The 13632-nt window shown below is 43.1% G+C and overlaps 1 protein-coding gene across 2 annotated transcripts in view; it reads left to right on the forward strand.

The window, feature by feature from the left end:
- The window catches only part of LOC132209457 (uncharacterized), a 445383-nt gene that overhangs the window by 313082 nt on the left and 118669 nt on the right, over positions 1–13632 (forward strand). Inside the window, exons 1-5 of one of the 2 annotated variants that reach the window (XR_009445536.1) lie at positions 2594–2727; positions 7958–8054; positions 8168–8261; positions 8928–9092; positions 13509–13621. The exons of the other annotated variant lie outside the window; for it this stretch is intronic. The gene's annotated coding sequence lies outside the window, so the exon portion shown is untranslated. Of the gene's footprint in view, positions 1–2593; positions 2728–7957; positions 8055–8167; positions 8262–8927; positions 9093–13508; positions 13622–13632 lie in introns of those variants that run through there. 2 annotated transcript variants of the gene reach the window in all.

Below are 13632 nucleotides of genomic sequence, written 5' to 3' on the forward strand. Positions count from 1 at the left end.
TTTGGCATTGTCCTTGAGCTTTTAGCTTAAATGTATGTATCTCTTTTCTACCACCACCGCCCCCCGACCGACCCCATTATGGACCTTCTTTTTACCTCGCCTATACCCATATTAATCTAAACAATTTTTTCAGGACCTCCTTCAACCTTCTCTACTCGAAAGAAAACAAGCCAACCTTATCCAGATAAAACAGTGATGCTAGATACAATGGGAACTGCAGATGCTGGAGAATCCAAGAGAACAAAGTGTGGAGCTGGCTGAACACAACAGGCCAAGCAGCATCTCGGGAGCACAAAAGCTGATGTTTCAGGCCTAGACTTTTAATCAGAGATCGGCAACAGTGATGCTGCCTGGCCTGCAGTGTTCCCCCAGCTCCACACTGTGTGATCTCAGACTCCAGCATTGGCAGTTATTGCTAACGCAAACGTATCCAGACTCTCCCAAGAGTTAAAATGCTTCACCCCCTCAGAACATCCTGATGAATGTCCTCCACACATGCTCAAATGCAAACACCTCCTTTCTATAATGGAGAGACCAGAACTGCACTGAGCACTTCAGCTGGGGCCTAACAAAAGTCCTGCACAGCTCTTGAGCCATATGCTTTCTGAACTGTCCCTTTAAGCTGCCATTCCATGTTCAGGAATCTGTGGACAAGCACCCCAAGATCACACCATTCCTCTGATCTTCCTAGTGTCCTGGCATTTCTTTGAATGATTCCTTGCCTTGTTAGTTTGTCCAAATTGCCTTATTGATCAGGGTTAACATTCCATCTACCGTTGACCTGCCCATTTGACCAATCTGTAACTTTGGATTCAACTTGCTGTATTTTTCTGGACCCCCCGAGCTTTACCTTCTTTGCCACGCTCCCATTTGGGACCCTGTCCAAGTCTTTGCTGAAATCTATTTTCACTACATCAACTCCCATCTGCACACTCTGTCACCTCTTTGAAAGAATCATCTAAGTTTGTGAGGCGTGACCTCCCTCTGACAAAGCTATGCTGACGGTCGCTGATCAGACCCCACTTCTTGAAATGGAAATTACGTCTGCCGTTCAGAATTTTCTCCAAGATTTTCCTATCTACTGATGTGATACTCACCGGTCTGTAATACTCTGCTTTATGCTTGTCACGCATTTTGATAAGTGGAACTATGTTACCTGTTCTCCAGTCCTTTGGTACTTTTGAAAGCTCTGTATGAGGGCGAGTGGAATTTTTTCTCTCATCTCCCTGGGCATCGTGGCATACACCTCATCCAAACCTGGGATTTGTCCAATTTTAAATTCACCAAAACACCGAACATCTCCCCAGTCTCTGTTAATTCTGTCCGAGAATTGTGTGCTCCTTCTCACATGGAAAAGCTGATGTGAAATTCTCGTTTAACACCTGACATTGCCCTCCAGTTCAAACCGTTCATTTGCCTCTTCATCCCTAATGAGACCTGGTTTTCCCTGGGTTTTCTCTTTCCCTCTGAGACACTTGCAGAAGATTTTGAGATTCTCCCTCATCCTAATCTTGGTCACCAGTGTTCTGTTGCCCTGTATTTGTTCTCTGATTTGCTGTGACGAGATGCCCCTGCACACTATACATCATCATCATCATGGTGGTTTCTCGCAGATATGGATGACACTCTCCCACTCTCAGGCTGAATTGATCGCCGGCTGCACAGACCGATGCAGCTACCGTCGGCTCTGTTGCACTCGGGGCAGAAGGCAGTCGTGGGAAGGGGTGAGGGAGGTGTTGGTGTGGCTGCATGGCTTCCGCTGCTTCCAAAAGCAAGCCGCAAAGTGTTTGATGCCTTCCCAGGTGCTCTTCAGGCTTTCGGCCGTCTGAGACCGGCGATTCCCAGGTGTCTGCAGGAATGTCGCACTTCGCCATTGAGGACTTGAGTTTATCACCGAGTGCTTCCTCTGCACATCTGGGTCTCGCCTGCTGTTTTGAAGCTGGGATGAGAACATGCGGGGAGTCTCGTGTCAGTCATACAGATGAAGTGTCCAGCCCATTGTAGCTGATCGAGGATGGTCAGTGCCTCAGTGCTGGGGATGTTGGCCTGGTTGACGTTAGTGCGTCCACAGGGACTCTTGTTCCCTTGATGACTGTTCTACACCTCCCTTTTGCTTTTTATCTGGTCAAAGAACAAAGAAAATTACAGCACAGGAACAGGCGCTTCGGCCCTCCAAGCCTGCGCCAGATCCTATTGAAAGTAGCGTGTTGATGCATTTGTGTAATGATTGTGTTTTGGTTGAGCCCTAACACTCAAAGCAGTGTAGGAATGTCTTTGTGCAGCAGGCAAGGTGTCATGAGATTGAGCCTTCATACACTTGCAAGATGTTGAAAATTTGCCATTATTTATTAAAACGGTGATAAATTTCCATGATCAACATTTCTGTTACACCTGAATGATTATCCCGTGGCATGTAAAATCGGAAAGATACGATAAAATGAGACTGGGTCATGCCCTAGTCTTGCGGACTTGGGTCAGCATGCAGGGAGAATGTTTGTATTTCATGTATGTGGAAGTACTGAAATATTTCCATGAATCTAAAAGTCACTTTTCCCTTCATTGAAGGACACAATCATTGCCTTGGAAGCTTCATCACGATACGACATTGCATTTCTGAAGAGGGAAGAAGAAATCAACATGCAAATTCAATTCCATGGTTTTGGAAGTCCCATTGAGAACACGATTCATTTGCGCCGGCATAATGCTCTGACCGAGAAAGAATTGTGGGTGAGTTTGTAGTTTGGAAGATCGCAGCAATTTATGCATCAACTTCTTCATCAATAATGTTCCATTGCTTTCAAACTGCATTTTCCACTCTGCAAGATAATAACTGTTAGAACAAGCAACAGTATCGGTAGATGGTCTATGGGGAATGCAATGTTACAAAACCCAATCCATTCAACAACATATTTCAGATATGTCAACAAATTAAATATTCCAGCAGAGGGATAAAACAAGGAAGATGAGAATGAGGAGGCAATAGCTCTGATGACAAAAGAACACCAACTTACCTTTAACCATTTGAGCAAAAAAGCAGGCACACAAACAAATAATCGTCTAACAATGCACACGTGCAACGGAGGCTACAGGGGGACTAAGAATGCCGAAATGTTGTCATGCGTGTTGCTGAAAGGGTGATTGAAACAGAATCTGTGGTAAATTTGAAGAAATACAGATAATACATCTCAGGATGTTCGAGAAAGAACATTATGGACTGAGGCAAATTGTATTGCCCTTTTCAGGAGTGATTCGGGTCATAATGAATTCAAATACCTTCTTCTGTGCTGAAAGCTATCGCTTAGTTGCAGCTGGATCACAATTTCTGTTCCTGGTAGTATTTCGCAAACTGTTAAAAATGAATGTCACTGCATAGAATTCCAAACATGACTCCAATCAGTAGAGAAAATATCCAAGGGGTATGATGAGTTGTATCCTCTCATGTTGAACAATGCAGCTACAGATACAATGGAGGCACTGATGATAATCTTCCAAGAATCCTTAGTTTGTGGAAAATTCTCAGAGGATTGAAAGATTGTGAACATAACACCATTATTTCAAAGATACTTCGACAAAATAGCAAGCCAGTATTGCCAATTTAGGTCAACCTGGGTAGATGTTCATGCCGGCAATGAAAGATGAAATAACAGGGTACTTAGTGTGCTATAACATCCTACAGAGTTAACATCCTTTTATAAAGGGGAAATAATACTTGACAAACTTGCTACAGTGCTTTGAGAAGGAAACAAACATTACTGATGAAGGACCACCAGTTGATGTAGTCCATTGAGATTTCAACAAAGCATTTGATAAGGTACAGCTCATAAGGTGTCTCAAAAGAAAAGAGCCCATGTGTTCAAGAGTAGTTTGTTAGGATGGACAGAGGACTGCATCACAAATAGAAGTCGAGAAGTAGCAGCAGGATGGTAACTTAAAGTCATGTACGGCCACAGAGTGAATGCTGCGGAGGCCGTACACCTCATGTTGACTGGGTTGATTTCGGAAATGGCAGAGGGAATTGCCATGCGTAAGAATGTTGGGCAGGCTGGGACGACATTCATTGGCGTTTATAAGATTTTAAAAAATCTTATTTTTTCAACATTTAAGATTCTTAAGAGACTTGATAGTGTATATCCGTAGAGATTACTCCTATTTGTCAAAGATTTTGCGACCAGAGGCCACATTTTCAAATTGGTTGCCTATTAATTTAGGGGGAGAATTACATGTTTCAGGTTGTAGCAATCTATTGAACACTTTAGCAGAGAAGGTTTCAGAGGTAATGCCATTAATTATATGCTCGGCTGAGATGGCCAGGTTAATTTTTAAATCAAGGAACAACGACAATGAGAGAAGGGTCGTCTTTCCAGTGGAAGATACTTCAAGGATCCCCTTATTAGTAAAGAATACAGGGAGGAATTAAACACATCACTACCACACCATCAGTACCATGAGAGAAGGAGCAGTAGACAATCTAATGGAGTGAAAGCAGCTTAGACTCTTTGCCGTGATGGTTTACTTTCTAGGATTCTAAACAATGAGCTTCAGAGTCGGTGTATGCGTTGATTGTAATTTCCCAAAAAGCTTTAGATTCGAGAGAAGCATCTGAGGGCTGGAAAAATGCCGATGTGATATCCCTATTTAAAAAGGAGAGAGGCAAAAAGCAGATAACTACAACCGAACCAGCCTAACATCTATTGTTGGAAATAGGTGGCAATCAACTGTGAAGAAAATAATAGCAGGACATTTGGAAAATCAGAATCTAATCAAACAGAATCACCACAGCCTGCTGAAAGAGAAATTGTGTCTGGCTAATTTGTTTGGGTTTTTGGAGGAAGTTTTGGAAGGAGAATTAATAGAGGAAAACCAGTAAATGTGTTGTGTTTGGACTTGGAGAAAGCATTTGAGAATATACTCAAAAGTAATAAGCTGAGAGCTGAGGTTTTGAAGGTAGTATATTGCTTTGGATCAGTATGCTTTGCACGTTCTGGAAGGAGAGATCACATCTCGAGTGAAATGCACCAAGTGAATATATATTTTGGGGAACTTGGTGGCAATGCGGTAAGTCAGTGCAGAGTGTAAGAGGTGCCATTTGCTTGCTTTTTTTGCCTGATAGTTTGTAAGCATTTTTTTTTTGAGACAGAGTAAATTGAAGCCAGAATCAGGGACCCGGAGGGTGAATCAGGCTCATTCGTTGGTGATCGCTTCTGGTTTAAGAATCTATTATCGGTAGCTTTCAGATTGAAAGTAAATCGGAGAAATATTTGCAGGCTACAAACTAAAAGACCAGAATGTTTTCAAATCAAATTAAGATCGAAGTAATTGAAATGGAGATGCCAGGCCAGATGATGATTTATACCTACATGAAGGCGGAGTGGTCAGACCCCATACTCCAGCTCAGGGTTGATGAACTGGAATCTCAGTTTTGACCAATCAACAAATCGTGTTGGGCAGAGTTAGCAGGGATTGCTCTGCTTCAGGAGGCAGTCACACATCTTAGATTAACTAGCTGAAACTCGGTCAGTGGCCAGAGACGTGAGACTGTGACAAAGAACAGGGCAGGTGGAAGGATCCAGAATGTAGTGCAGAAGGAACCTTGGCCTTTGATCTTATCTAACAGCTTTGAGATTCTTTCTTCGTGTGTGGATGAGAGTGCAGGGTATAGGGAAGATGAGTAAACTGACGATAGTGGTACAGGGGGGACATTCAGGAGGGGATAAAAAGTGAAATGTAGTTATAATCAGATGTAGTGTAGTTTGGGGAATGAAAACTGTTCGTTGTGACTAGGATCGAGAGTCTCAAAAGTCGTGTTGCCTGCCTGGTGCCCAGGTTCAGGATATTCCATCTCGGCTACAAAGGAACTTGAAGTGGGAGGAGTAGAAATCCAGCTATTGTGGTACACACAGGTAGAATTGATATGGAAGAAAGAGGAAAGCGGTTCTGCTGAGGGATTATGAGCACCGAGGTGCTGAATGAGAAAGCAGAACCAGAATGGTAATAATCTCTGGATTATTATCTGAGCAATTTGGCACGGTGTGAGCATAATTATAGATGCAAATGCATTGTTTAAATGGTGGCCTGGCAGAAATGTGTTTGAATTCATGGGACATTGGCATCGGTACAGGGAAGGAGGGAGTCATTCTTGGTGTTATAGGCTCGATGAGAATCATTTTGGGACAAGTATCCTGGCAAAATACAGGGCTCGGTCTTGGGGTAGGGTGTTAAAATAAAAAGTGTGGAGCGGGTGAGCTCAGTTGCATGGAAAATTGTGGAAAGAGTTAGAAGCTGGTAAGTGCTCAGCAAAGTTGCCAGAGCAAGTAATAGGACAAAAAGTATGGAAATGGTCAGGAGTCTCACTTCAGCTGCAGCAGATAAGAAGGGTGGCTGTAAATGCCAGACTGAAGATCTTGTATTGAATTGCAGGGAGTGTATGAAACAAAGTGAATGAGTTTGTGGAGCAGATTGAAATTGACAGATACATCACTCTGGGTATCACAGAGAGATGGTTGTTAGGGGATAAGTGTTGGGAACGAAATAGCCAATGATTCATGTCCGATAGAAAGAACAGGCAAATGGACAGAGATAAGAAAGTGTGGAGCTGGATGAGCAGAGCAGGCCAAGCAGCATCTCAGGAGCGAAAAGCTGACGTTTTGTGCCGAGACCCTTCTACTTCTGTGTCTTCATCCTGCTGTGTTCATCCAGCTCCACACTTTGTTATCTTGGATTCTGAAGCATCTGCAGTTCCCATTATCTCCGATACAAATAGACAGAGATGCCAGGGTTGGTTTGTCAGTAAGAAATGAGGTCGCGCTGAAGGAACCACAGCTCTTGTGCTTGTTTTTTCATGACTTGGAGGAAAGAGGTGCATGTGCTGTGGCTAAATTTGTAGATGACTGAAAAAATATTTAGAAAGACAAGGCATGGCACAGAAACAGAGATTTACCGGGATGTTACTTGGATCGGAATGTATTAGCTATAAGGAGGGTTTGGTGGAAATGGTGTGTCGTGATAAATGTAATGAGATCAACCATGATCTCACCGAATGATGGAGGAAATTCAATGGGCCAAATGACTTTTTTTGTGAGTCTTCTTGTTTGACAATGCATTCATGAAGGTGTTTTTTTTTCTCTCTTGGATAAGATGTGAAAATGAAATGTATACGCTTCCTTTTCATCTGGGAATAAATAATTATTCTGCACGATTTCCATTGACTAATAGCAATCTGACAAGCATGACAATGTAAAGAAATTTTTAGCTTCTTTTTAATTGTAAAGGTATTCTTTGGAATTAATTCGGCATATATTATTTGCGTCTCAGGAAGTTTGTTCATCACTGCATCTCAAAAAGTGGTGTGTTGTATGACAACAGCTTTTTAAAGATCACTTCAATGGTTGTAACACGCATTAAATTACACTGTTGGCCAATCTGTCCATGATTATTTCATTATCTTATGTTTCAAACAGACAAGGAAATATTGGTGATGCAATTAAGAGTTTGATTCTCAAATATAATTGTTGTTATAGCTTCCGCTTGGAAGAAAGATTCACATCAAATTGACTGGTCAAGGAAATGGGACACTGACTGTGAGTACTTTGAGTGTTTAAGTGATTCCTAAAATCACTTGTTACAAGGTGAGAATGATTTATCCAGATAGTAAGAACTGCCAATGTTGGTGTCTGAGATAACACATTGGAGGAACACAGCAGGGCAGGCAGCATCAGAGGCTGAGGAAAGTTGAGGTTTTGGGTCAGGACCCTTCCTGAGAAATGGAGGGTGGAAGGGAGCTCAGAAACAAATAGTGTGGAGGGGGAGGAGGTGCTGGGGAAGGTAGGTGGGATGGTAATAAGTGAGTACTATCCAGATTGGAACAGATTTTCCCCAGGGGGTATTGAGTACGAATTCCAAATCACTCTCAAAATCTTCGTGACCGTTAACATTGATGTTTTTTGTCTGTGTGTTTCAGTAATTGCATGACAGTTTGACTGGTTCGTTGAGAGTGAGGAACCTATGGACTCTCACACACCAAGATGGAATTTAGTTCGAAGAGTGACTTCAAAATGGTAACTTGCTTTTAAAATCTTGACCGTTTTTGCTGTCCAGTTGAATGAATTTAGTTTCATACTGCTTCAATAGGAATTAGTGTTTAATAGGAACATATTTGTGAAACTTACAGTTCCGCAAGTTTTAGCGTAAACTGGTGGAGACTTTCGGTGCTTGCAAAAAGGCTCACCTCTCCGTTAATACCGAAGGAAAATGGGAGTTCAAAAGTAAGTTCACCCGCTGTCAGGGAATGAAATGTTAATGTTGACTCAAATATAATTTTTAAAAAAGTAATATATTTGTGAAACACTAAACTCAAACGAAAATTTGGATATGCTTGTTTTACAGATGGTTGGATATTGGATTCATTTTAAATGAGGGTGAAGATCACTTTAAATCCAGCATATTTGTGAAGAAAAGAAATAGCATGTCAAATAAAATTAACTGCATGACTCTACATAGCCCTATATGTAGAATTTCTTTCTGAACTGTGAGACAGTTATGATCCCGTACTACCTCAGTGCTCATGGCAAGAGTAAGACTCCTGTTTGACGTGCTATGCACTGCATGGAATGGCGGCAACATCAGATTCATTGATGCTTGAGAATCAAAAGAATATGACGATAAGATTTAAAATCAAAATCTCATTGAACACTTCAAGGAATGTATTACAGGAAGGTGGGGAAAGCATGTATGACGAATAGAAGGTGGTGGCACAGATCAAATAGACCTGTGTGCTAAAACGTATCACAAATTTCACATTGAATGGAACAGTTTAAACAGGCTGGAGGAAGCAAACATACCAGCTCAAACTTTTTGAATTTGTGCATTCTGTTCGTAAACATCAGCAAAATTGTGGGAAACATGTTTATTCTTTCTCTTTTATTGCACAGAACCATACGATTAGACTGTTTTGATGAGGAATTTAAAGATTACGAGTCGTGTCCGTTTGACTCACAGTTTGGTACCATAGGTTGGTACGATCTTCGTTGGAGAAGGAAAAGGGATGTTCCAGATCCAGAAAATCGTCAAACCATTTACTACAAAGTCCGTTTCTGGTTAGTATTAATGAATGCAGTTAACATTTTTAGATTGACATGATTGCACAATGGAGTCAATAAGAAAATTCCATCTGATATTCCACATAAATTTTAAGTGGATATGAAAGCCGCTCATTTCTTTTTCATGCTCTCTGCTGCTTTTAAGAATGGTTGTCTTATTGTCGAAATGTTTAGCTTTGACTCCATGGCTTCTTCCATTAGCTCACACTGAAACACATGTTTCTTCAGCCAAAAATGTACGTTTACCCGGTGTAGCTTGACCAACCTTCCCCTGTGGTCGTTCCCCTGAAATCCCCTGTGGTTGCTCCCCTGAAAAACAAGTATACCGTTTTGGATACTGTTCCGGGGGACTACTTACTAGGGGCATGCGGTAGGGTGCAGATCTCTGGCACCGAGTCTGTCCCTCTTGCACAGAAGGGACGGCGGGGGGACAGGAAGAGAGTGATAGTCATTGGGGACTCAACAGTTAGAGGGACTGATAGAAGATTTGCCAGGAACGAAAGAGACTCACGATTGGTGTATTGCCTACCAGGTGCCATGGTCTGTGATGTCTCGGATCGTCTCTTTCGGGTCCTGAGGGGAGAGGGTGACCAGCCCCAAGTCGTGGTCCACATAGGCACCAACGGCATATGTAGAAAGAGGGATAGGGATGTCAGGCAGGATTTGAGGGAGCTAGGGTGGAAGCCGAGAGCTAGAACAAGCAGAGTGGTCATCTCTGGTTTGTCACCCGTACCACGTGATAGCGAGGCAAAGAACAGGGAGAGATTTCAGCTGAACACGTGGCTGCAGGGATGATGCAGTTGGAAGGGCTTCAGGTACATGGACAATTGGGGCTCATTCTGGGGAAGGTGGGACCTGTACAAACAGGACGGTCTCCACTTGAACCAGAGGGGCACGAATATCCTGGGTGGAAAATTGGCTAGTGCCATTCGGGTGGATTTAAACGAGCTCAGAAGGGGGATGGGAAACTGAGGTGTAGTCCTAGTACACAGGAGGATGAGCGTAGGGAGGACATGGTCAGGACCTCACTATCACAGGAGTGTGCTGGCAGACAGCAAGCTGGATTGAAGTGTGACGACTTTAATGCCAGGAGTATCCGGAATAAGTTAGGTGAGGTTGCAGCTTGGATAGGTACCTGGGACTTCGATGTTGTGGCCATTTCGGAGACATGGATAGAGCAGGGTCAGGAATGGATGTTGCAGGTTCCAGGGTTTAGATCTTTGATTAAGGTCAGGGAAGGTGGTAAAAGAGGGGGAGGTGTGGCTTTGTTGGTCAAGGACAGTATAACAGCGGCTGAAACAACCTCTGAGGACTCGTCTACCGAGGTGGTATGGGCTGATGTTGCCAAGGAAGGTTTGTCGACTGAGTCAGTATGGGTGGAAGTTCGGAACAGCAAGGCAGTAGTCACCTCACTGGGGGTTTTCTACGGACCCCAAATAGCAGTAGGGAGATCAAAGAACTCATTGGCCGGCAGATTGTTGAAAAGTGCAAACGTATCAGGGTTGTTGTTATGGGTGACTTCAACTTTTCCAATATAGATTGAAACCTCCTGAGTGCAGATGGTTTGGATGGAGCCGTTTTTGTCAGGTGTGTTCAGGAGGGTTTCCTTACTCAGTATGTGGACAGGCCGAGGGGGGAGGCCATTTTGGATTTGGTGCTCGGCAATGAGCCAGGACAGGTGTCAGATATCGTGGTGGGAGAGCCCTTTGGCGACAGTGACCACAACAGCCTCACATTTACCATAGCCATGGAAAGGGAAAGGAGCAGTTACAAGGGGAAGATATTTCACTGGGGTCAAGGAAACTATGATGCTATCAGACAGGAGTTGGGAAGTACAGATTGGGAGCAATTGTTCCACAGAAAGGGCACAGCAGACATGTGGAGCTGTTCAAGGAGCAGTTGTTGCGAGTGATGTATAAATTTGTTCCTCTGAGACAGGTAAGAAGGGGTAAGATTTCGGAGCCTTGGATGACTGGTACAGAGGTGCTTCTTGTCGAAAAGAAAAAGGCAGAGTACGTAAGGTGGAGTAAGTGAGGGTCTGGCACAGCTTGAGAGTATGACAGGCCTGCTGGGAAGGAGCTCAAAAGATATTGCCTGTCCAATTGTTACCTGTTACAACCTTTGCGTCCACGCTTGCTCATTCAATGGTGTCAAGATGCCAGCAGTGAGTGTACCTTCTCCATCCCCGAATGCCGTCAGCTCACACAAGACATAGTCCTTACTTAAAATCTTCTGATCAAACAAAGTTCATTGTTTTGGACATTTTAGTTATCTGTCATGAAACGAAAACTGATTCTGACTGGCGTGAACTGTAGTGCAAATGAATATAATCTGCGAAACGAGATTCCTTATGGGCTTGCATCCGCTAGAAATGATTGCTTTTCAAAGACGTTGCATACATACATTTATTTCACCTATCACCTTAGATTATTTTTTTGTTTATGCATGTTGTGTGGGCTTCCAGTCAGGCCCATAAACACAGGTTGATGCAGTCACTGTTATAACACGGTATTGAAGGAGAATTTGTGATCTTTGGAGTTTCATTGCAGTGTATGAAGGAGTGCATCATCAAGCCAGTCCAGATCTCTCCTGGTGACTATATTGTTGCAAGTTTTCAAGTGTTACCGATGGTCACATAAAATATGGCCTTTTTGTTGTTGCGCTATTCATCTTAAATGCACCATATTGAGTATTTAGGCTTGGAAACTATTTCAATTTTTTTGATTTACTTATTCAAAATCATTTATGATTGTTGTCATGATATCTACAAGATGTTATTTTGATTGGACATAGAGGATTGGATCTGTCTTACCCCAACTATTAATGGAAATAATGTATGCGCTTATAAAACCCCTTCTGGGCAAGGTAGTTGCTCAGTGGTTAGAGCTGCTCATGCACTGGGGAGCCAGTTGAGATTCCAGTCTTGGGTAACTATCTGTGTGGAATTGACACGTCCTCCCCGCGTCTGCGAGGGGCTTCTGCCAGTTTCCTCCCATTGTTCAAAGATGTGCAGGTCCTTATATGTGATTTGTGAAGCATTTCTTAAATGTTTCAATCCTGCCAGCATCCAGTGCCTTGGACAAAATAACTGGAGGTGAATAAAAGATACTGAGCCTTTTGACACCATTTCCTGCTGGATTTTCATCAATCCTGCTTTATATCGGTGACAACTTCTATGACCTTTTTTGATGCTATGTCTGAATTGACAGTCTATCTCCAAATATTTGTTGTGCAGTATTTCAAGGTCTCTGTTACAGCATACCCATGAATGCCTACTTCAAAAGATACTTCCATATCATAGAATCCCTACAGTGTGGAAACAAGCCCCTTTTGACCCAACAAGTCCACGGCCACCCTCCAAAGAGCATCTCACCCTGACTCATCCCCCGACCCTTTCCTCAGTAACCCTACATTTCCCATGACTAACACACCTAATCTACACATCCCTAAACACAATGGGCAAGTTTGGCATGGCCCAGACACCTAGCGTGCACATCTTTGGACTGTGGGAGGAAACCAGAGCACCCAGCAGTAACCCATGCAGGCATGGGCAGAATGTACAAACTCCGCACAGAAGATCGCCCAACGGTGGGATCGAACCTGGGTCCCTGGCGCTGTGAGTCAGCAGTGCTAACCACTGAGCCACCGTGCTGCCCTTGGAGTTAGACAGAACTTGCTTGTTCTTGGGTGGCCTCAAACTGCAAACCTCCACTTAGAGGCAAAAGTGCTGACCAACTGCACTCATCTTCACTGGTTTTTGCTTTGTATCATTGAATTCAATCCTTCAAGCTCTGTGATAAATATTAAATTTCCATTGATATGTGAGGGTTGTTTTTAGTACGCAGTATTGGTTTATTATGTTTCATTGGTACATAATGAATATTGTATGTATATACAAATGGGCAAGTTGGTAACGATGCAGTCCGCAGACCTGGAGGATAATAACACTGTCCTCCAATCGCCCACAATGCCCTCTGCAAATTGGTAGAAAACAAAAATTTCTATAAAATTCATCTCTCCTCCTGTCAGTCGATCAAAATTAATTCAGGATTTTGTACAGGCCAATAACTGTAAGATTACATGGGCCTAAACAAAACTACTGGCTCATATTAGTTCAGTAAAGTGAAAGGGCAACAATAGAGGCAGTAGGAACTGCAGATGCTGGAGAATCTGAGATAAGAAGGTGTAAAGCTGGATGAACAAAGCAGGCCAAGCAGTATCATCCGGCTTTACACCTTGTCATCTTGGATTCTCCAGCGCCAATTTTCTGAAGTAGGGTCTCGTCCCGAAACACAAGCTTTCTTGCTCCTCTGATGCTGCTTGGCCTGCTGTGTTCATCCAGCTCTCCACCTTGGGCAACAATAGAGTATGCTTTAAGTCGCTAGATATGTTATGTGGGTTTGTCTTCCTGAGGGTGGAGTTAGTGGAACCGAAAAAGATGTCTCCCTCACAGCGTTTGTGACACAAGAATTGCATCGTTCCTTGGCGGCCTTTCAACAGAAGAATATTCAGAGATTTCCCGAGTGGTAAGAATGTA

This window comes from Stegostoma tigrinum, unplaced genomic scaffold (assembly GCF_030684315.1).
Source record: "Stegostoma tigrinum isolate sSteTig4 unplaced genomic scaffold, sSteTig4.hap1 scaffold_96, whole genome shotgun sequence".
NCBI lineage: Eukaryota > Metazoa > Chordata > Chondrichthyes > Orectolobiformes > Stegostomatidae > Stegostoma > Stegostoma tigrinum.